The sequence below is a fragment of the Schistocerca nitens genome, chromosome 4, assembly GCF_023898315.1.
Source record: "Schistocerca nitens isolate TAMUIC-IGC-003100 chromosome 4, iqSchNite1.1, whole genome shotgun sequence".
In the NCBI taxonomy this organism is placed as follows: domain Eukaryota; kingdom Metazoa; phylum Arthropoda; class Insecta; order Orthoptera; family Acrididae; genus Schistocerca; species Schistocerca nitens.
In genome coordinates, this window is record NC_064617.1 from 398,842,003 (window position 1) to 398,865,227 (window position 23,225).

General features: G+C 39.3%; 1 protein-coding gene across 1 annotated transcript in view; it reads right to left on the reverse strand.

Moving 5' to 3' along the window:
- LOC126252336 (transmembrane protein 117-like) overlaps positions 1 to 23,225 on the reverse strand; it is a 559,109-nt gene that overhangs the window by 51,316 nt on the left and 484,568 nt on the right. The gene's annotated exons all lie outside the window — the stretch shown is intronic.

The following is a 23,225-nucleotide window of genomic DNA, read 5'->3' on the forward strand; positions in this document are numbered from 1 at the left end:
ATGTATTATGTAGATTGGGAAACTTACAAGACAGTACTGACCATATGACTTGTCTTAGCAGACAGGTTAAGAAAGGCGTAATGGTACCACCCAGTGTCACTATGGAAATGGAATGTTCGGCACAACATTACCATCAAGCACTGCCAACCACCCCTTATTGAGTGTTTATCAGGAGTGCCCTCTGATGAGAATATGCCAGAATTCAGCATATAAGCTAGCCTAGGGCCAATCTCAGTCAGTTGTGGAATGACCTGTGGAGTGTGCAGTGAGTGTGCTATTGGTTTGGCTAGGGTGTTTACTTTGTAGACTCTGTTTGTCATAGATAGTATTTTGATATTTAATTTGCTTTTGTTTATGGACTTAATGATAACTTATACTGCTTCTGAAGTGTGTTCTGTATATACCTCTTGTGAACAGAACAGGGCAAGCCACCGTTGGTTGTGCTTGTAGGTTGTCTTTTTAAAAAGTGGCAACACCTTGGGACCCATGACACTTGCAAATCAGAACTTGAACATCTTTGTTATTCATTGAGAGTGCAGTTGTAGCAGGAATGTCTCCCACACCACCTGTGTTCATGGCTTTTCCAACATTTAATGAACAACAAGAAGAGTGAGATGCTTACCACTGACAATTGCAGTTATATTTTACGGTTAATTAAATTTCCAACTTCAAAAGACAAAACGCCATGTTCTTGTCAGGAAATTCTGAACTGAATCACCTAATGTAGAAATTTGAGCCATTAATGAAATTAAAGGAGCTTGAGTTGACCGGAACATTTTATTTACTACAAGAACGTTTTTGACACAAAACATGTTGTTGCAGCCAGGTTAGAATTGTGGCTGTGAAAAAAGGGTCTCAATCAGTCTTATACAGACTGGGACACTAACATGGGTTAAGTAGCTACAGTTTGTAACTACAGAATGGGTGGTGTGTTTGACCCTGTGGAAGACAGTTTATGTGTATTAAATACCAACAAACAGTATTTACAGTATGTTCCACTGTATTCTGTGCCAATTGCTTTTGTGTGGTCTAAACTACTGGACAGAACAGTTGTTGAATTGTGTTCAACAGTGTTTTACAATTTGTTTAATGGGGCAATAAGAATACATGAAAGTTGACTGGTTGCAAGTAAACCAATCAAGACCGAGGGAAGATTATAAATCACATGACAATTGTTAACACAGACTCCAACAAGATGACATCAATATTATAGAGAAGATTTATATTAAAGCTGGAGGGACATATTTTTCTCAATCTAGGTCACTGTTCTCCATAATACCGCTGAATATATATATTTCTGAATTAGTATTGGTCCCCAAATATAATGTTACCCAACAGATCTTAAGAAAATGAACAAATGTTTTGTGCAGACTTAAACCATTCCCTATTAATGAAATTTACTCCTTTTAAGCACAATTAATATTATCATATGAAAAAAAAACTGAAAATGGAAGAGATCAAAATCAAAACACTCAGACTGGAGCACATGGCAAAAATAATTGCTACAAAGAAAGAGTGTAAACTGCTATTGGGAAAACAATAAGCCATTGTAGGTCTGCAAGGAAGGCATACAAATTACTTTAACCACACTAACTGGAAAGATCTGGATACAACTGGGAAATACAAATATCAACATTTACTGTGAATATAATTCAAAATTGGCCATACATTGGTGTACTCACAGAAAATGATTGATTCAAGGATGTTTTCTATTTTAAAGGACACCCAACAAATCCATTTATAAACCTTCATTCCCATTTGGATCTGCTTACAAAGGATGGTTACATTGTATCTAAATTTGGTGAGCTGGACGTTGTGCATGCAGCAATAGAAAAACCATTTGTGGAGTTTAAAACTGAGGATAGAATGTCATTCAATGACAATTTATTTGCAAAAACTGTAAACTTATGTTTTATACAGAAATTCTGCAAGAATGTGGAGCAGAAGAGTTGCAATGGACACATGAGAAGATGTTGATTGCTCTAACAGTAGTGTTATGTGAGAAATAAAATACAAAATTGAAGTCCCTGAATGCTTTTGAAAAGTGGATGAAAGCATGGCAACACTTGTGATGTTTAAAGCTTTCCCAGCGTACTGATTGTTCCAAATCTTGTTTCGTACCTATATGAGCCACATGTTTCTTTTTTTTACAGTTATTGAAAAATATTACAGGTAATTGGGATGTGGCAATAACACGGGGACACTTAATTCAAGGGTCCATTGTGACTTTTATCAGGCAGGGCTCAAAAATTGAACTAGATTTATTGCAAATTAAAGCAAGTATTCATGCAGTCCCCAGTTCTCAGACATATTTTATAATAATACGCAACTAGGAACCAACAGCTGAATGAAAAATGTCAAGTAATGTTAAGGGCTTCTTAAGCGTATAGTTTTCATGCTCAGCAACAAACAAAAATACTTAAAGAGACAGTAATATTTTAAGATGTGGTTAATTGTAATCGATGTTACTGAATTTGGCTGTGAGCTTTGTAAAGTTGGTTGCTTACCTCAGGGGCAGAATGGTTTTGTCAGGTATGAGGGATTAGGGAGTATGACAAGAAAAATGTTTTATTGTCTCCCAATAGTGACAGCTCATGGGTGTACATGACTCATACTGATCAGCTGCCATGGAATAAATTTTGGCACAGAAGTGCTATAGATTTGTGAATGTGCATTACAGAGACAATCATCTTCAGATGTAGTACATATTTGTAGGAAGATATATGAAATTAAATTAAGGCTGTTGTAATATGACACAATAAGTAGAAGAAAAATGACATTCAGAACATTTAGTAAACATTTGTGAACATGTCTCATCTGCATAATGAATTTAAGTGTAAGTACAGTTACTGTTACTAATAATCTGCTCAAGCAGATGGTAAAACAACACTTTGATTGATTGATTGAGGGGGATATCAGACTAAACAGCTAGGTCATCAGTCCCAACAACACTTTGTCACAATGTTGGGGTCACTGATTGTGGCAACAATCTAAAACAGAGAAAAGTCAACACAAAGTGTTCTGAATGGTGTTGACTTTTAAGGATTAGTATTTGGATGCCAGCAGCCGATTTATCATGCCCTTACGGACATCTGAGTCACAGCTCTTGTACAAGATAAGTAATTTAAGTAGTAATAAACTGTTTTTAACACTTTAAACTAATTTATTACGTTAATTATAGTGCTCTTCAAGCGTACCATTAAATGTTTTTATCTTACTCACGTATTTTCACAGTAATCAAATAAAGTTCGTTTTGTTTACATATCGTGGCCAGGCTGAACTTTTGAGCTTTCAGATTAAACTTCATACCGCAATTTTAAGTGCATTTACTGATAGTTTAGTGTGCTAAATACATTTTCTGCCCCTTTATATCTGTAGAGTATCATCATCTCTTAAGTAATTTCCAGTAAAAAACTTCTGAACCACTTTTTACATAGTCGCGAGTAGGCCTAATTTTTTGTACACGTATTTTCATTGTTTTCCGGTAACTTAATTGTCTTTCTGTCACCAAAATCGATTTGTACCATGAGTGTAAATTGCCTGATGTGCCATTGAATCGTTAGCTCCGGGGTCTGGTGTGATGGATGTAGTAACTTTTTTCATTGGGGCGATTGTAGTGGCATGGGAATTGGGAAAATGAGCGAGACTCATCAGTGGTTCTGTAGGCTATGCAGTAGGGATAGAAAGATTGTGGAACAGGAGGGGAAAATTGCTGCCCTTCAGGCTGAGTTAAATGAGGCTAGGCGAGAACTGGGCAGGTTAAGGGGGAGAAGGGTAAACAGGGGTGGTAAGTGGCAACAGGCATAAGGAACAGGCCAAGAAATTCTTCTGACAGCTTTGTTATTAATGTACAAAATAGGTTTGACCTGTTGCCTCAGTCAGAAACTGATGAGCCTCTCACAGAAGTAGTTGTAGACAGGGCTCAACAAGCTTTCAGCAGCAAATTGAATAAGAATGTAGGGAAGTCTGCAAAGATAAAGAAAGTCTTGTTGCTAGGTAGTTCACATGCTAGGGGTGTGGGCCAACTTCTGCAGGATGAATTAGGGTCAGAATACCAGGTCACAAGTTTTTTCGAACCTAGTGCTGGACTAGGGCAGGTTTCAGAGGATTTAGGTTCACTATGTAGAGGCTTTACCAAGGAAGATAACGTGATTATTGTGAGTGGGCCGGGCAACAGTATTGACAGAGATCCGGGGTACAGCATAGAGTGTGACCTGGCAAATATTGCATCAACATCGAGTCATACCAGTGTTGGGTTTGTGTCGGTTCTGGAGCGCCACGACCGACCTCATTTGAGCTCTTAAGAGGAGAGTTAATTTGGAGTTGGGAAGGCTACTTGGATTTGGTGCAGGGTCACACATTGGTGTGGTTCCTGTTGATTCACTCTGTAGGTGGGATTATACTAGACATGGCCAACACCTCAACAAGATAGGGAATGGTAAACTGGCTGGGCTGATAGCAGGAAATTTAAAGGGGGGAGGAACTACATCTCATAGTGGAAACTCTTTTTTAGTGTAAGATCAGTGTCCAGTGGGAAACTCAGCCAGGCAAGTACTAAAGATGTTAAAAAAGTACAAGAAACTCACAAAAGTAAAGTGAAAAATAATGTTAGTATATTTCATCAAAATATTGGGGGATTGAAGAATAAAATTGAAGAGCTTCTGCTTTGTTTAGAAGATATAGAAACTGAAAATGTAACAGATGTACTATGCCTGTCTGAGCATCAGATTGTCACTGATATGCAAAAGGTTAGCATCAATGGGTACAAATTAGCTGCACATGTAAGTAGAGATAATATGATGATAGGAGGAGTTGCCATATATGTCAAAAGCTTCCACAGTGTAAAAAATTTAGAAACTAAAACATTTTGTGTAGAGCAACATATGGAAGCATGTGCCACTGAACTTAAACTAAATGATGGCACTTTCATAATTGTAACTGTGTGTAGGTCCCCTTGAGGGAATTTCTGGCTATTTCTAGAAAACTTGGATGCATTGTTGTGCTATCTGTCAGACAGGGGGAAGCAAATTATCATTTGTGGGGATTTCAATGTTGATTCCCTGAAAGAGTGTAATAGGAAGAATGACCTTGTAGTATTACTCAGTTCTTTCAATTTGAGCTCCGTCATTGAATTCCCCACTCGGATAACAAAGAACAGCAGTACATTGATAGATAACTTTTTTATAGACCAAGATAAGTTTAAGGACATAAGTGCTTATCCTGTTGAGAATGGTCTTTCAGATAATGGTGCACAGCTAGTTACAGTACATGACATAGCTCCATGCAGTATATCAGATCAGACTTTCAAAGCAGTGCGTTCAATTAACAATATAAATATTGCAAACTTTAGGGAATGCCTACAGCAGCTAGATTGGGATGAAGTGTATAAGGAACCCGATGCAAACTTGAAATATAACTTATTTCATGATCAATTTTTAAGGGTATTTGAAAATTGTTTTCCCAAGAAAATAGTTAAACATAATTCCAAGAAAACATATAAAAAACCTTGGCTAACTAAAGGAATAAGAATATCTTGCAACCGAAAAAGAGAACTATATCTAACAGCAAGAGGGAGTACTGACCCCAAAATTGTTCCATATTATAAAAACTATTGTGTGGTTCTAAGAAAAGTTATTAAAAAGTCCAGAAGCATATGTATCATGTCTGAGATCAGTAACTCTGATAATAAAATTAAAGCAATTTGGAATATTATTGAAAGGGAAACAGGGCAACCAAGAGCACAGGAAGACTTTAGTACCATAAAACTGAATGACAAGTGTACTAACAAACATTCAGAAATTGAAAATATTTTCAATAATCATTTTTTAAATGTTGTGGAGAAAATAGGATCTAGATCTTCACTAGAAGAGGCAAGGCTACTAATAGAAGAGGCCATACCTGTGCAGTTTGAAACAACTGTAATTCCACCAACCTCTCCCTCTGAAATCAGTAAAACAATAAACTCACTGAAAAGTGAAAGCTCTTACGGAATTGATGGCATTTCCAGCAAGGTACTTAAAGCTTGTTCCCCACAGATAAGTAGGATTCTCAGCCACGTATGTAATAGCTCTTTGGAGCAGGGTGTTTTCCCCGATAGACTTAAATATGCCATTGTAAAACCATTGCATAAAAAGGGGGATACGTCGGATCTCAACAACTACCGCCCAATCTCTCTTCTGACAGCTCTATCAAACATTTTTGAGAAAGCAATGTATTCAAGAGTAGCCTCCCATATTTGTAAAAATAAAGTACTAACAAAATTTCAGTTTGGTTTTCAGAAAGGCTTTTAACAGAAAATGCTATATACGCTTTCACTGATCAACTATTAAATGCTCTGAATAACCGGACATCACCCATTGGTATTTTTTGTGATCTCTCAAAGGCCTTTGATTGTGTAAATAATGGAATTCTTTTAGATAAGCTAAATCATTATGGTTTGAGTGGGGCAGTGCACAAATGGAAGAATGCAGAAAGTTGAAATAAGTGGTTCATGTAATGTTAAAACAACAGATGATTCCTCAAACTGGGGGGCTATAAAGTATGGGGTCCCACAGGGTTCGGTATACATTAATGACTTACCATTCCACATTGATGAAGATGCAAAGTTAGTTCTTTTTGCTGATGATACAAGTATAGTAATAACATCCAAAAACCAAGAACTAAGTGATGTAATTGTAAATGATGTTTTTCACAAAATTATTAAGTGGTTCTCAGCAAAAGGACTCTCTTTAAATTTTGATAAAACACAGTATATACAGTTCCGTACAGTAAATGGGACAACTCCAGTAATAAATATAGACTTTGAACAGAAGTCTGTAGCTAAGGTGGAATTTTCAAAATTTTTAGGTGTGTCCATTGATGAGAGGTTAAACTGGAAGCAACACATTGATGGTCTGCTCAAACGTCTGAGTTCAGCTACGTATGCTATTAGGGTTATTGCAAATTTTGGTGATAAGAATCTCAGTAAATTAGCTTACTATGCCTACTTTCATTCACTGCTTTCGTATGGCATCATATTCTGTGGTAATTCATCATTGAGTAGAAAAGTATTCATTGCTCAAAATTGTATAATCAGAATAATTGCTGGAGCCCACCCACGATCATCCTGCAGACATCTATTTAAGGATCTAGGGATCCTCACTGTAGCCTCACAGTATATATATTCACTTATGAAATTTGTTGTTAATAATCCGATCCAGTTCAAAAGTAATAGCAGGGTGCACAGCTATAACACCAGAAGAAAGGATGATCTTCACTACGCAGGGTTAAATCTGACTTTGACACAGAAAGGGGTAAATTATGCTGCCACAAAAGTCTTTGGTCACCTACCAAACAGCATCAAAAGCCTGACAGATAGCCAACTAACATTTAAAAATAACTTAAAAGAATTTCTAGATGACAAATCCTTCTACTCATTGGCTGAATTTTTAGATATAAATTAAGAGGGGGGTGGGGGTGGGGCGTGGGGGGGTGGGGGGGTGGGGGGGGAACTTGAACATTAGTGTCATGTTTTGTGTAGTGTAATATCTTGTACAGACATCGTTTATTAACCTGACACATTCCACATCATTACGAAGTGTCGTATTCATGATCTATGGAACAAGTATTAATCTAATTTAATCTAATCTAATCTAAACTAATCCTTACTATAGCTAGGCTATTGGGAGTTTATAATAAACTAATTTATGTAGGTTACCAATTAATAATAAGATCAATACATATGCAGTCCAATGTGCCACTCCATAGAGTCTGTATTCGCTCTTTCACAGAAAAGTTTGAAGAAGCCATATAGATTAGAAATGGAAGTAATATTTGAGGATCTGCAATCATGCTTTAGCCATCAAGCGTACCTTAACCTGTAAGTTACACTAGTAACATCCATAAAGTGAGCCACAAGTTTTTTACTGATACAGGACAATAATGCAGCAGACAATTTAGACATGAAAACAACATTACGGAACGTAATTTGAGGGTCCATTGTGCCAAAGCAGGTGAAAAGGTCGATCTACTGTCATGTTTAGGTGCCAAGTGTGTATGTGGTGGGGGGGGGGGGGGGCACCACAGGGTAACAGAGAATAACAGTATGGCTCTGTGGTATAAACTGAACATCTGTTTCATTTTTTATGGTTGTAAAATATTGGGCTATGATTGGGTGATCAAAATGTGTGGGTTTTGCAAATGCTGACAAAAGTATCCCAGCGACATTCTCCTTACCCCTGCATGTGATGTCACAAGCAGTTATACCATGGCCAGAAGCCTGATAGATAAACTACTGTCATTTAGGTTGTTTTCATAAATACTATTTGACTTTCCCAGATAAAAAAATTATAGATGACAAGTTCAATAAAAAGTTCTCTAACATACAGGATTTATAACCAAAACACTTGCTATAATCAAGCTCTGAATGTGAAATCTTATGAAACAGACTCAAAACTCTGTGGAAAAAATGTGACATGTAGGAACAAAGAAGAAGACAGTATTATACCGTATTACAACATTCTGGTCCTAAAATAATTTTGTGAGACACTGGAAAAAGTGCTTCCATGTGTGGAGATCAAGGATTGTCTCTATGATGACATCTTGCCTCATCACACAGCATAGTGTCAGACAGTTTTTGGCCATAAACAAATCATCAGTGTATTTTCAATGACACTGCTCAACAGAATTAGCTGCCAACAACATTTTTCTGTGTCCTAGAATGAAAAAGGGCATAAAAGAGAAACATTCACAGGATGTAGATAAGCTACAAACATTTGGACCTGTACTCAGGAATTGAGCCTGGGGCACTGATCCAAGAATCTCACTTTGTTGTGTGTGTGGAGGCAGGGAGTGAGGGTGGGGGGTGGGGTGGGGGGTAGGTGGGAGGTCTTAATGGAGGTAGTTTGCTGTCGCAGTCCTCCCAACTTACTGTTGGGTGTCTGGTGTGCATCTGTGTCATGTGCTTGTATACAGGTATCAGTTCATAGATTGTCCCTCTTGAAGTGCACCAGAGTGTCTGCTGATCCTGGTGTTCCCATCCAAATGTGGATCATCATCAACAGTTTGTATGTCATATGTCCTCACTCCATGAAACACCGAGGTTTGCAATTTAATCCAGAATACTGGCACCAACCCTGACAAATATGAACTTTGTGCCAGTTTTTCTCCCCTTGTCAGCCAAATACCATCAGTGAAAATTTCTTCCACCATCGGGGCTCAAATCAGCTACCTCCAAGTTGAATGCCACTACACAAGCATGAGTTAATAATTTGGACTGTGGAGGCAATAAATATTGGAGATGAGACAAAAATGGCCAAACACATGAAACAGCGAATACAAAAACAAGCACTCAATCTTACTGAAACTTCCCACATATGATGGTTGGTCATCTGATTCAAAACAGTATGTAAGAAGTAAACAATAAGAGAAGTCATCACTATTATTCTTCTGTCCACAGGAAGAAGCTGATGTAAGATGCTAACACACTCATTTGTAATCAGGTACTGACCCAGGTTTCCGCCCTGGAAGAAGGGATGTGTCACAATTTGTTACTCTTCCCCTCTTCGCTGCAAATACTACTTTAACTAACCCACATTTTTATAGTGTGGCAGATGTCTATGATTTTAATATTAATAACAATAAAATTTATGCAGTGTTTTAATATAATAATAAAGCCTAATGATGTGTTTGCATCAGTACTTAGTTTATCACTTTAAGCATATCACCCAAAAAATTGTAATTAGGGAAATTTGAAAAGCATTAGTTCAAAAATTTGAGAAGAATGCATGTCACATTATTTATTCAGTAACTATTATAGTAATAAACTCTTTGAATTTCAACACCATAATTTACACAAAATTAAATCTAAGAGTGCACTCACCATTATCAGTGTGTCATTTAACACTATAACTTGAACATGATCTGAAGACTATGGCTCTGTGAGGATTTAAATGAGGGAAATGCTCTTTCTTTCTGTCATTTGCACTTATGTTTGGGAAGTCAGTCAGATATACTTGTGTCTGTTCCTTCAGGCACTGGGTTTTTGATGATTCACAGCTATTCTAAAAGTGACAAAACTGATTCACAAATTGAGAATACGGTTTGATGTCAGTTGTATATTTTATTAGTGACACATGAAAATTTGTGTCAGACCAGGACTGGAACCTGGATTTTCCACTTACTCTGAGAAGTCCCTTTAACCACTTCAGCTATGTGTGCTCACCTTCCAGACTAACCAGGACTTCCATATGCCATGTTGTTTATATCCCCTATACTCACACTTAGTGATGCTTGCACAGGGAGAGAAAATATTTTATTATCATCATTTTTAGTCCATAAAGGCATATATGCCAATAGTTTAGTTGTCTATTTTTGACAAAAGACTTATCATCCGAATGCTCTTTGTGAAAGCCTTTTTGTTGTGTCTATCTGCAACTCACCATCTCACTGTATGGTGAGTAGCAACTATCTTTTTCATAATATTGTTACATTCTATCCTGAGTTTTCCATTGTTAGATGCCGTATAGACATATATATGCCTTGATGGGAAAATGATGATAGTAAAAATTTGTCTCTCTGTGTGTGGAAGTCACAAAGTGTGAGGACAGGGGATATGGCCAACATTACTTATGGAAGTTCGGATTGGTCTGGGAGGCATGGATGCCTAGCCAAAGTGTAAGTTCTGTCTTGAGTGCCGTGTCAAAAGGTTGCTGCTTTACCACCACACTGCAGTGTTGCATGCATCTGGACAGTTTTTCCTTAGTGTTGTTTGTGTCATCATGTGTGTCACATCATTGTTTGATTCATAGCATTAGTTTTTGTCTATGTCCATTGGTAGCAGCGTAGTCCAATCATAATATCAGCCACAGGTTCCAAGTGTGTTCGGAGAAAGGGTACAATCAGCTTTAGTTTCAACACATTTATGCATTCTGTGCAGGCCTGATCTTTGAATCTCCTAAGATCCATAACTGGCTCATTGATACCATTCATTTAACATCTGATCAGATTCATACTGCCTATTTTTATTCTGATAACTATGTCTTTTTCGCTAAGTTTTTGGATCCACTACAAGTATATAGGTGACTTTTGCATCATGATTCTCACGTTCCCTTCAAGCATTATGATGGTTCTATAAGTATGGTGCTTCTTGCTAATGTGAAACTGGATTATATGAATGTCTGAGTGTTCAGTTTCCACCAGAAGTTGACAGTTTACTTAAGAAGGTTTTGTTCCCTTATGGTGGTACAAGGGGTATACATTGTGGATGCTAGTCTGCTCAACACTGGTCCCCCTCTACAGATCTGTATTTACCACACTCATATAATATATAGTGGGCTGACAGTGATTTGGATTCCCCGCTTAGCAGAGACATGGACTTGTCATAGGCACTAAGGCTGCGAGCAGCACCTGTGGGCCACTGTGGTAATGGGAGCCATTGCCAAGACATGCAGGTCATGTGGCATCAACTGGTGGTGTGGCTCAGTCATTGCTGTACTTGCACCTGCTTGTATCATGCCGCTGCACAGTCATGTTGACTTAGTTTGTTTCCGGTCTCAAGTGGTTACTGATCCGAAACTGTTGTATTGCTACACCAATTTCACTACATTCCAGACTTCTTAGTGCTTCATTCACTTTGTGAACTCAGTCTGTTGCAGACTTATAGGAACATGTATTCATTTCTCTGTGGTTCAATTTACACTCTGGAGAAAGTGACAAACAATTTCTAACCATGCCATGCAGGACTGAAAAGGCAGTTGGGGACATTCTTTCAGTGCAATGAAAGTGACAACCTTAGATCTAACTGCCTGAAGTGGGTGTTTGTATTGAAGTCCCCAGTGTCATAATTGGTATTAGCTAATCTAACAATGCTGGTGCCACATCTTCCCCGAGTGCAATGGAACAACAGGGGGGAATGCAGCTTACTGCTCCCAACTTTTCACCTTCACCTTTGCAGCATGGTCCTGAAATTGTTGTTGCCAAGCCGACAGTGTCTGCAGTATAATACAAGTGACATTTTACATATGGTGGTGAAAAGTCTAGTCCTCACCCACCCCTCCCTGAAGTACGTTTGTTGGTTAATGTATCTTGTAGTGTTGAATCATGCATTCCTGATGGGGTCGATGGTGCGAAAAGAGTACTGAGGTCTTTAGTGTTTCTCCTAGTATTCCTCCCACAATTGGTGTAACTTTTCTGGAACCACCCAAGGGTGGGAAGTCGTTGAGCCTTCTGGTGTTCCAATGAATCAACAGTGTTAAACTGAGGCACCACTACATTTACCTTCTCTTGTGCGTCGATCTGAGTTGCAAGGATCCCATCTTCTGGAGTGGGTCTCTGAGGCTCCTTGTTTGTCACCTACTTTGGTTAGTGTCCAAGAACAGCCTAAATCCCCAACTGCAGATGGTGTATTGCCTCGTAGTCACTGTAAACAATGAGTCCAACCCGAGCATGTGGTGGCCCATAAAAAGAAGGAACACAAAGATTCCAGAGGTAGGAGAGGAAACTCCCCACCCTCTGACTCGTAAATGAACCTTGACACACACTCATGACATAAATAAGGTCAGCAGATCGAATTTTGTTTCTTGTTGTTTAAGTTTGCAAGCTTACACATTTACTTCTTGGGGCTTTAACAGGCTAGAATCAGACCTGCGGCTCGCTTCATTGCTTCAGTTCATCTATGGCTCCTGTGCGGAAGTTATTTTTCTATAAGAGGTTCAATTCATTCGTTTTTCTCTCCCTGGTTTTTGCACTGTGTTTAATGTGGCTCACGAATGTTCCACTGGTACTTCCTTGCTTTTAGAGATGGTATTCCCACTGAAGAGACTGAAATTCTTGACAATGGTAGAAGAATAGAAAATACTTCTCTTTACCTGAACTTGATTCTCCTTTATGCACCGTGCAGTACCACAAGCACTTTGGACCACTCCCAATTTTATAAGAAGATGGGAGTATTTGTTGCAGAAAAGTCCGCCGAGTATTTTGATAGATGATGATTTTAGCTTGTGTTGCATTTTGTAGATCAGTCTCCCAATCTTAATTTCTGTCAAGAATTGAAAGATATAGTTCGTTCCTTGAAAGTGCAAGATGTTTGGGTCTGTAAATATCAGACTCTTGTCAAGTTTACCTATTTTACTGCTAGTTTAGCAGTAGGTTTGACAGATTTTATTCATCTGATTGGATACGTAATAGGATTTTCGTTGTCATTGTCATCCCCACCAGCTTCACGGGACACTGTGCAGTGACCGTTACTTTAATTTATACACAACAGTCAGTGACATTGTTTCGATGCTGAATGTGGCACACTTGGAGGACCCAGCCCTAGATGAAGTGAGGGTCCTTCGCTCCTGTTCAACTGCGCTTTGTGCCTCCATTTTTAAACAGTGTGTTCAACTGGCAAAACTGTGACTCCAACAAACGTTGATATGATTCCGTGCTGATGGAGTGTGGGAATTTGGTGAGACATGAGAATCTTACCACTCTCTCTTATGTAACATTTATGAAAGAGCTCATCTGGGTCCCCTACGGATTGCAGACGTCAACATGTAGAAGCGCAGTTGTTACGATTGAAGCAGTGCCAGGATTAAGGATAAGATCCAAACTACGTTCCTTGGTAGTGGACAGGAGCAATTCTAGAAGTCGGTCAAGGGGGGGCGGGGTGGGGGGGGGGGGGTGGGGGGGTGTTGGGTTGGGTGAATGGAATATCGCTTAACAAAAGGAGAGTTTGGGTCCTCTACCGACAAATTGGTAAATTTTAGTGTTGCTTAAAGTAGATTTTGGTAACTGTTTTGGAGTTCATGGTAAAAAATGTGTTTTAATTAATAATAAGACGCCTATTTTAAATTGGGCAATGGCCTTGCCGCTGTGGATACACCGGTTCCTGTGAGATCACCGAAGTTAAGCACTGTCGGGCGTGGTCGGCACTTGGATGGGTGACCATCCAGCCGCCATGCGCTGTTGCCATTTTTCGGGGTGCACTCAGCCTCGTGATGCCAATTGAGGAGCTACTCGACCGAATAGTAGCGGCTCCGGTCAAAGAAAACCATCATAACAACCGGGAGAGCGGTGTGCTGACCACACGCCCCTCCTATCCTCATCCTCAACTGAGGATGATACGGAGGTCGGATGGTCCCTATGGGCCACTTGTGGCCTGAAGACGGAGTGCTTTTTATTTTAAATTAAATGATATTTATTGGTTTAGGTAGTAAGCTATTTTCCACTCTTATTCTTTTGTTAAAATGTGTTTGAAATACACAGTAACCTATATTGCTACACAATTATTAAAAAAATGATTGAATCTGTTGGAGTAATATATTCACTGATTTCTGAAGTCATTTTATCCAGTGTAATATGATACTCCATTGGGGGAGAGGGGGGGGGGGCTATAGCCCCCATAGCCACCGTCCCTGGTAGTGGATGATAATTTTTCTATATCATCTGATTCAGTATCAGACTCGTCGTTGACGTGCATGTATTGTGTGTCTCTTAAGACTGAGGACAGCAATATTGTGATGGCATATGAGGACTTATTGCATGCTCTACATCAGTTTTATTTTGGGCTGTATGAGGTATCTGTTCCTGCTGATATGTCATCTGATTTGTTTGTTCGTGCTCTGGATCGTGGACTTACACCTGCTCATAATGCTGTGTTTTTAAATACTTTTCAATGTAACAATGTCTATGTCCTTATTGTCAGATCTCCTTCCTGTTAAGTCACCAGGGTTGGAAGGTCTGCCAAAGTAGTTTTATGTGTGTTATTGGTCTTTGTCAAGTACTACTTTTACCCTGTTTTTGAAAGAATTGTTCAGAAGGGGGTTTGTGCCCAATTCCTTTAAAGTTGAAAAAATTGTGTTAGTTTCCGAAAGTTCTGATCTAGCAGCAACTGATAAATTTCTCCTGGTTAGGACAAATGTAAGGATGTAGAGGCTCATCTCAATAGGGCTAAGATAGATACTGCCTACAGGAAAATTAAAGAGACCTTTGGAGAAAAGAGAACCACTTGTACGAATATCAAGAGCTCAGATGGAAACCCAGTTCTAATCAAAGAGGGGAAAGCAGAAAGGTGGAAAGATTATATAGAGGGTCTATACAAGGGCAATGTACTTGAGGACAATATTATGGAAATGGAAGAGGATGTAGATGAAGATGAAATGGGAGATAAGATACTGCGTGAAGAATTTGACAGAGCACTGAAAGACCTGCGTCGAAACAAGGCCCCCGGAGTAGACAATGTCCATTAGAACTACTGACAGCCTTGGGAGAGCCAGTCCTGACAAAACTCTACCATCTGGTGAGCAAGATGTATGAGACAGGCGAAATACCCTCAGACTTCAAGAAGAATATAATAATTCCAATCCCAAAGAAAGCAGTTGTTCACAGATGTGAAAACTACCGAACAATCAGTTTAATAAGTCACAGCTGCAAAATACTAACGCGAATTCTTTACAGACGAATGGAAAAACTGATGGAAGCCGACCTCGGGGAAGATCAGTTTGGATTCCGTAGAAATGTTGGAACACGTGAGGCAATACTGACCCTACGACTTATCTTAAAAGCTAGATTAAGGAAAGGCAAACCTATGTTTCTAGCATTTGTAGACTTAGAGAAAGCTTTTGACAATGTTGACAGGAATACTCTCTTTCAAATTATGAAGGTGGCAGGGGTAAAATACAGGGAGCAAAAGGCTATTTACAATTTGTATAGAAACCAAATGGCAGTTATAAGAGTTGAGGGGCATGAAAGGGAAGCAGTGGTTGGGAAGGGAGTGAGACAGGGTTGTAGCCTCTCCTCCATGTTATTCAATCTGTATATTGAGCAAGCAATGAAGGAAACAAAAGAAAAATTCGGAGTAGGTATTAAGATCCATGGAGAAGAAATAAAAACTTCGAGGTTCGCCAATGACATTGTGATTCTGTCAGAGACAGCAAAGGACTTGGATGAGCAGTTGAACGGAATAGACAGTGTCTTGAAAGGAGGATATAAGATGAACATCAACAAAAGCAAAACGAGGATAATGTAGTCGAATTAAGTCGGGTGATGCTGAGGATATTAGATTAGGAAATGAGACACCTAAAGTAGTAAAGGAGTTTTGCTATTTGGGGATCAAAATAACTGATGATGGTCAAAGTAGAGAGGATATAAAATGGAGACTGGCAATGGCAAGGAAAGCGTTTCTGAAGAAGAGAAATTTGTTAACACCGAGTATAGATTTAAGTGTCAGGAAGTCATGTTTCTGAAAGTATTTGTATGGAGTGTAGCCATGTATGGAAGTGAAACATGGATGATAAATAGTTTAGACAAGAAGAGACTAGAAGCTTTTGAAATGTGGTGCTACAGAAGAATGCTGAAGATTAGATGGGTAGATCACATGACTAATGAGGAGGTATTGAATAGGATTGCGGAGAAGTGGAGTTTGTGGCACAACTTGAGTAGAAGAAGGGATCGATTGGTAGGACATGTTCTGAGGCATCAAGGGATCACCAATTTAGTATTGGAGGGCAGCGTGGAGGGTAAAAATCATAGAGGGAGACCAAGAGATGAATACACCAAGCAGATTCAGAAGGATGTAGGTTGCAGTAGGTACTGGGAGATGAAGAAGCTTGCACAGGATAGTGTAGCATGGAGAGCTGCATCAAACCAGTCTCAGGACTGAAGACCACAACAAAAACAACAACAACAACAGAGGTTTTCCTCAGGGAAGTCCACTTTCAAAGTCGTTGTTTGTTCTATGACCTGAGTCCCTTCTTTGAAGGATTGTCACTCGCTTCGAAGGATGGACACTCTTGGGCGAGACGACCTCAGTGTGTGCGTATGCGGACAATGTGATGGTGTTACTCCATTCTCTCATGGCAATTCCATTGCTCAAGGCTATTGTGGATGCCTTTTGCCTTGCATCTGGTGCCCACATCAATGAAGGCAAACATCAGTTGATGAAATTATTAATAATGCTGTCATTTCATGGGCAATGGAGGTTGATAGACATAAATCTTTGGCAGTCATATCTGATAGTTCTCTATTCCAAATGGCAACACTTAATTGGACTTTCCGATATTCAAAGGAAACGTTCTGTGTTTTTGTTCAGTGCACCATGTTGACTACCTCTCACGCAATCTCCACGTTGATGTGTCTGCTATTTTACTGTCTGCGGGAGGGCAGTCATGATCCACCTGTCGATGTTAGTTGATATAATTTCCAGTTAAAACATGTCTGTGAATTTCATATTGCTGTTAGTTATCTGGGGCTGATATTCTACAGAGGCAGCATCTCACTACCACATTTTTGTTAATGTGCAGGGGAGGGGTTGACTATATGGCATCTGTTGAACAGGCATCGCCGTTTATTCTACCAATGGCAGTGACGTCATCACGGTATTAATTGGTACACAATCTGTTATCCACCAATGAGCACCTGTTTCGTATTGGACTTAGTCTCACCAATCAGTGTAGTCGCTGTCTTGCCATAGGTACACTACAACTTACATTTACCTGTCAAGGTCACGAAGTGAGCTGACGCTGGCTTGAAAAAGAATGAGCATTTCTAACTCGACCTGTTGAGATTCCCATTTTGGCTGATATCCTGTGTTGTATAGACAAGTCATACTTACTGAAGTTAAAGTCACATGGAATTACATAGCTGTTTGGTTATGATTTTCATTACATTGTACATGGAGGGGCGACACGGACCAGCTCATAGCTGGGAACAGGGGCCACAGAAAGAGGAAAGTGTCTGACAGTTTCCCAATCGGCACGACCAATAGATTTGCCTTGCTATCACAGTTAAGTAAGGAAGAGGCTTCAGTAGAAGTAGATGTTGTTAAGATGCAACAGAATATCACTAGGAAACCAACTGTTTCAAAAAACGTAGAAAGTAAGAGGAAAGTTCTGTTGCTAGGTAGCAGCCATGGAAGAGGTGTGGGCCAGATTTTACAGGAAAAATTAGGTGGCAGGTACCAGGTCACAAACTTTTTCAAGCCAAGTGCATGTCTTAGACAGGTGGTAGAGGATATAGGTTCCTTGTGCAAGGGTTTCTCAAAGCAGGATCACGTGATGATAGTGGGTGGAGTGTGAAACAGTGTTGATAGGGATCAGGGCTACAGTATTGAGTGTGACCTGGTGCAAATAGACTCTGCAACGATCCTTACCAGTGTTGGGCTGGTGGCTGCTTTCGCGTGGCATGATCAGCCCCAGTTGAACCGCTCTGTCAGGAGGGTAAATATAGAGTTTGACCAGTTGCGTAGGGCTGCCACTCTGTCCTTAAAACCCACATCCTTTCATCTTTCCCTCTCCTTCCCTCTTTCCTGATGAAGCAACCATTGGTTGCGAAAGCTTGAATTTTTTGTGTATGTTCGTGTGTCTATCAACATGCCAGCGCTTTCGTTTGGTAAGTTACATCATCTTTGTGTATATATATATATTCACTTATGAAATTTATTATTAACAATCTGTACGAATTCAAAAGTAATAGCAGTGTACATGGCTACAACACTAGGAGAAAGGATGATCTTAACTACCCAAGGTTAAATCTAACTTTGGCTCAGAAAAGTCTTTGGTCACTTACCAAATAGCATCAAAAGTCTGACAGATAGCCATATAGCATTTAAAAGGAAATTAAAAGAATTTCTTAATGGCAACTCCTTCTACTCATTAGATGAATTCTTGAATATAGTAATGGGTAATTTCCCCAACCCCCACAAAAAAGTGTCACGTAATATATTGGGTAATGTAATATATTGTATAGACACCTTTTATTAACCTGACACGTTCCACATCATTACGAAGTGTCGTATTCAAGATCTATGGAACAAGTACTAATCTAATCTAATCCACCAATACATGTCCTAGCCTATGCATATTGCAAGTGTTTGTTCGCCAGTATGTTGAACCTTGTATTTCATCGTCAAGGTATCGGTTGAATTATGCGGTCCTAGTGGCATTCCTGTAATGGCCCCTTTTCAGATGTATTGTTTCACGGTTTATTTCGTTTTTGTGGCCTTGTTTTTTCCGAAAATAAAGGATGATCTTAACTACCCAAGGTTAAATCTAACTTTGGCTCAGAAAAGTCTTTGGTCACTTACCTAATAGCATCAAAAGTCTGGCAGATAGCCATATAGCATTTAAAAGGAAATTAAAAGAACTTCTTAATGGCAACTCCTTCTACTCATTAGATGAATTCTTGAATATAGTAATGGGTAATTTCCGCAACCCCCACAAAAAAGTGTCATGTAATATATTGGGTAATGTAATATATTGTATAGACACCTGTTATTAACCTGACACGTTCCACATCATTACGAAGTGTCGTATTCAAGATCTATGGAACAAGTACTAATCTAATCTAATCCACCAATACATGTCCTAGCCTATGCATATTGCAAGTGTTTGTTCGCCAATATGTTGAACCTTGTATTTCATCGTCGAGGTATCGGTTGAATTATGCGGTCCTAGTGGCATTCCTGTAATGGCCCCTTTTAGGATGTATTGTTTCACGGTTTATTTCGTTTTTGTAGCCTTGTTTTTTCCGAAAATAAATAAAAGTAAAAAAAGCGTGCGGTAAACCGTACGTAGGGGGGAGTGGGCAGGGGCTGGGAGTTGTTCCGCATGTCTTGCGATGCAAGGGCGGCGTTAAGTTCTCAGTTCGAAATGCGTTGCAAACCAGTGCGTGAAGGTTATTATTTTCTATTTTATTTAATGCAGCTGTAAATTGTGAGAAGAAATTGTTTAACAAAAACTGATGAAAACGTTTACATATTAAGTTATAAAGAAAACTGTTCACCATAAGCGGGATATCCGAATAAGAGTCGCGGTAATGCCCAATTTTTTATGTGTCACTAATAACATGTACAACTGACGTCCAACCGAATTCACAATTAGCAAATCCATTTCGTAATATTTACAACAGCTATGAATCATCAAAAAACAGTGTCTGTTCCTTCAGACGTGCATGGATGTGTGAAGGACATTCTGAAGTAACATACAGACACTGTATAACCACAGACATCGTGTAAATCATTGGTATATGCCTTGAGGGGCTAAAGATGATGGTAATAATAGTTTGTCTCTCCCTGTTCGGAAATAACAAAGCGCGAGCATAGGGTGTATAGACAACATGGCATGTGGAAGTTTGGATGGGTCCGGAAGGAGTGCACGGATGGCCGATGTGTTTAAGGCGACCGCTCGCGATAAGCAGGAAATCCGGGTTTGTGTCCTGGTCCAGCACAAATTTTCTTGTTGCACTAATAAAATGTGCAGCTGACATCAAACCATTTTCGCAGTTTGCGAATCCATTTTGGAATAAGACAACATCGTATGTCATCTCTACAGTGGCGGTACACTGGAAGGAAGAGGGCTGGGTAGTGGTCAAGTGACTGCGATACAAAGACACAGACGCCGCTGCAACCATAAGTTGTTCATTGCTATAGCATATGAAATTTCCTTCATTAATCAGAAGTCTTTGGCCTGAGACATATGTTTTTGACGAAAAAATTTATTATAGAATTTATAGGATATGATGATGTCGTGTGACAAGGGCCTCCCGTCGGGTAGACCGATCGCCTGGTGCAAGTCTTTCGATTTGACGCCACTTCGGCGACTTGCGCGTCGATGAGGATGAAATGATTATGATTAGGACAACACAACACCCAGTCCCTGAGCGGAGGAACCATTTTGCTGGCATGGTAACACAGCGTGTTCGGTCAGAGAGCCGGTTGGCTACTGTAATAAAAAAACTGAGTGGAAGGATCAACAAACGAACTTGAACGGATGTCATGTGACGTCCACAACGACAAAAAAAAGGAGGTAGAGCCCTTGTCCTGAGTTCGAGTCTCGGTCCGGCACACAGTTTTAATCTCCCAGGAAGTTTCTCTCAGTCAGTTTTAATCTCCCAGGAAGTTTCTCTCAGTCAGTTTATTATTATTACTGTTATTAAAATAGTGTTCACATATATGGGGAGGGGTGCAAAAACCGATCCAAATAATTACAGGGGAATGTCACTGCTCCCTGTAATATACAAAATTCTTTCAAAGGCCCTGTTAAACAGACGAGAAGAACAAGCGGACCAGTTAATAGGAGAGTAGGAATAAGCGGACCAGTTAATAGGAGAGTTTATTATTATTACTGTTATTAAAATAGTGTTCACATATATGGGGAGGGGTGCAAAAACCGATCCAAATAATTACAGGGGAATGTCACTGCTCCCTGTAATATACAAAATTCTTTCAAAGGCCCTGTTAAACAGACGAGAAGAACAAGCGGACCAGTTAATAGGAGAGTAGGAATAAGCGGACCAGTTAATAGGAGAGTATCAGGCAGGGTTTCGCAAAGGTCGATCTTGCATCGAATAGATATGGAACTTAAAAACAGTTTTGGAAATGAGAAGATGTAGAAATACTGTGGTAACTTTTGTCGATTTTAAAAAGGCTTACGACTCAGTAGATAGACAAACATTATTCCACACTTCAAAGGAGTTCAGGATTGACAGGAAAACAAGGTCAATTATTCAATAGGCATTAACAGATACAACCTCCAAAGTTAAACTCAAGGGAGAAATATCAGAAGCATTTCATATCCATACTGGTGTTCGCAAAGGAGATGGAATGTCCCCCCTTCTATTTAACATGGTTCTGGAGAAAATTGTGAGGACATGGGAAAAGGAAATGAAAGGAATTCGGCTTGGGATTAAAAAAAGAGCAGACAATCAGGGTGAAGTGTCTGGCTTTCGCGGACGACCTTGCCACGAACATTAGAGAGGAAGCCAAACTTGCATTGGAAAAACTACACGAAATCTCATAGAAAACTGGGCTACAAATCTCCTGCGAGAAAACACAATATTTGGAAAACAAACCAGCAGATAATCTCCCCATTACTACTCAGGGCGGGAAAGTGGCACAAGTTGCCCACTTCAGATAACTGGGAGAGATAATCCAACCATCAGTACTGAACTCAATAACCAATAAAGATAGAATCTCCAGATTACAAAAAGCATATAAGCTCACTTGGAATCACTATAATAAGAAATCTATTTCTGTCAATGCGAAACTAAGACATTACAACACAGTAGTCCTACCAGAAGTACTTTCTGCTGCAGAAACTAGAGTGATTCATGGTCGTACGAAGATCAGAGAGATTGAAAAGCAGGAAAGAAAAATTCTGAGGAATGTTTCTGGAAGGTATTTGGATGAAGAGGCCAACTAGAGAGATTCACAAAGACATAAAAACAATAACATATACCATTAGAAAGAGAATGAAATTTTATGGACATATCAGCAGGATGAATAAAAGCAGGCTTACAAGGCAAATCTTTGAGATAGTAAACAAGAGAAAAAACAAGACAAAGTGGACCATTAGAAAGAGAAGGATGAAATGTTATGGACATATCAGCAGGATGAATAAAAGCAGGCTCACAAGGCAAATCTTTGGGATAGTAAACAAGAGCAAAAACAAGACAAAATGGATCACTGAAACAGAAGAAGACATTAAAGAACTAGGGATCACACAAGACAACATAACAATAGAGAACAGTTTAGAAACATCATAAAGAAACACACACTTAAACAAGAACACACAAAGAACAGAACGGGAAAAAGATGGCCTGAAGAACTCAAGAGAGAACACAGTGAACGTATGAAGAGAATTTGGGAAGAACGAAGAAAGAAGAAGAAACGTGACTACTCATGTTCAATCGCTCTCTTAAAAGGGAACAATCAAAAATAATAATAATAATAATAATATTTGGGGAGGGGTGTTTCATACTAGGCACAAAACAGAAATCGATGTAATGAGTGTAAGCTGGTGGCTCTGTACCAAAATTGATAATGTAGATTTCATCTGTTGGGAGGTTTATGACCAGTGTTTTGTGGGTTACGCAAAGGATCCTTCTCTTCGATGGCGCAAGTTTCCTGGACCAACTAATTCCTGCTAATTGACTGGATGCGGCTGTACTTCAGTTCCAAAAATGAAGACCTCTGTAAGAACGTTTTCTCTATCTGATAGGCCGAATCCGCCTTGTTTGTTACTAAACATACTCTCCCAGTGCTACTTACTGCTCGATGTCAATAAAGTATCGAAATACATCTTCCTTGATATTTTTAGTCAAATTTAGAAGCTAGGAATTTACCAATATACGCCACCACGTAGGGGCTGTTTATCTTCATTTCATGCATCTAATCAACCAACAATAATATCTTCATGAACAGCTCGAGCTAAATGTTTCTCTCAGTAGCTGCAAAAAAAAGTTCCCTGCATGAAAGCCAAACCGCA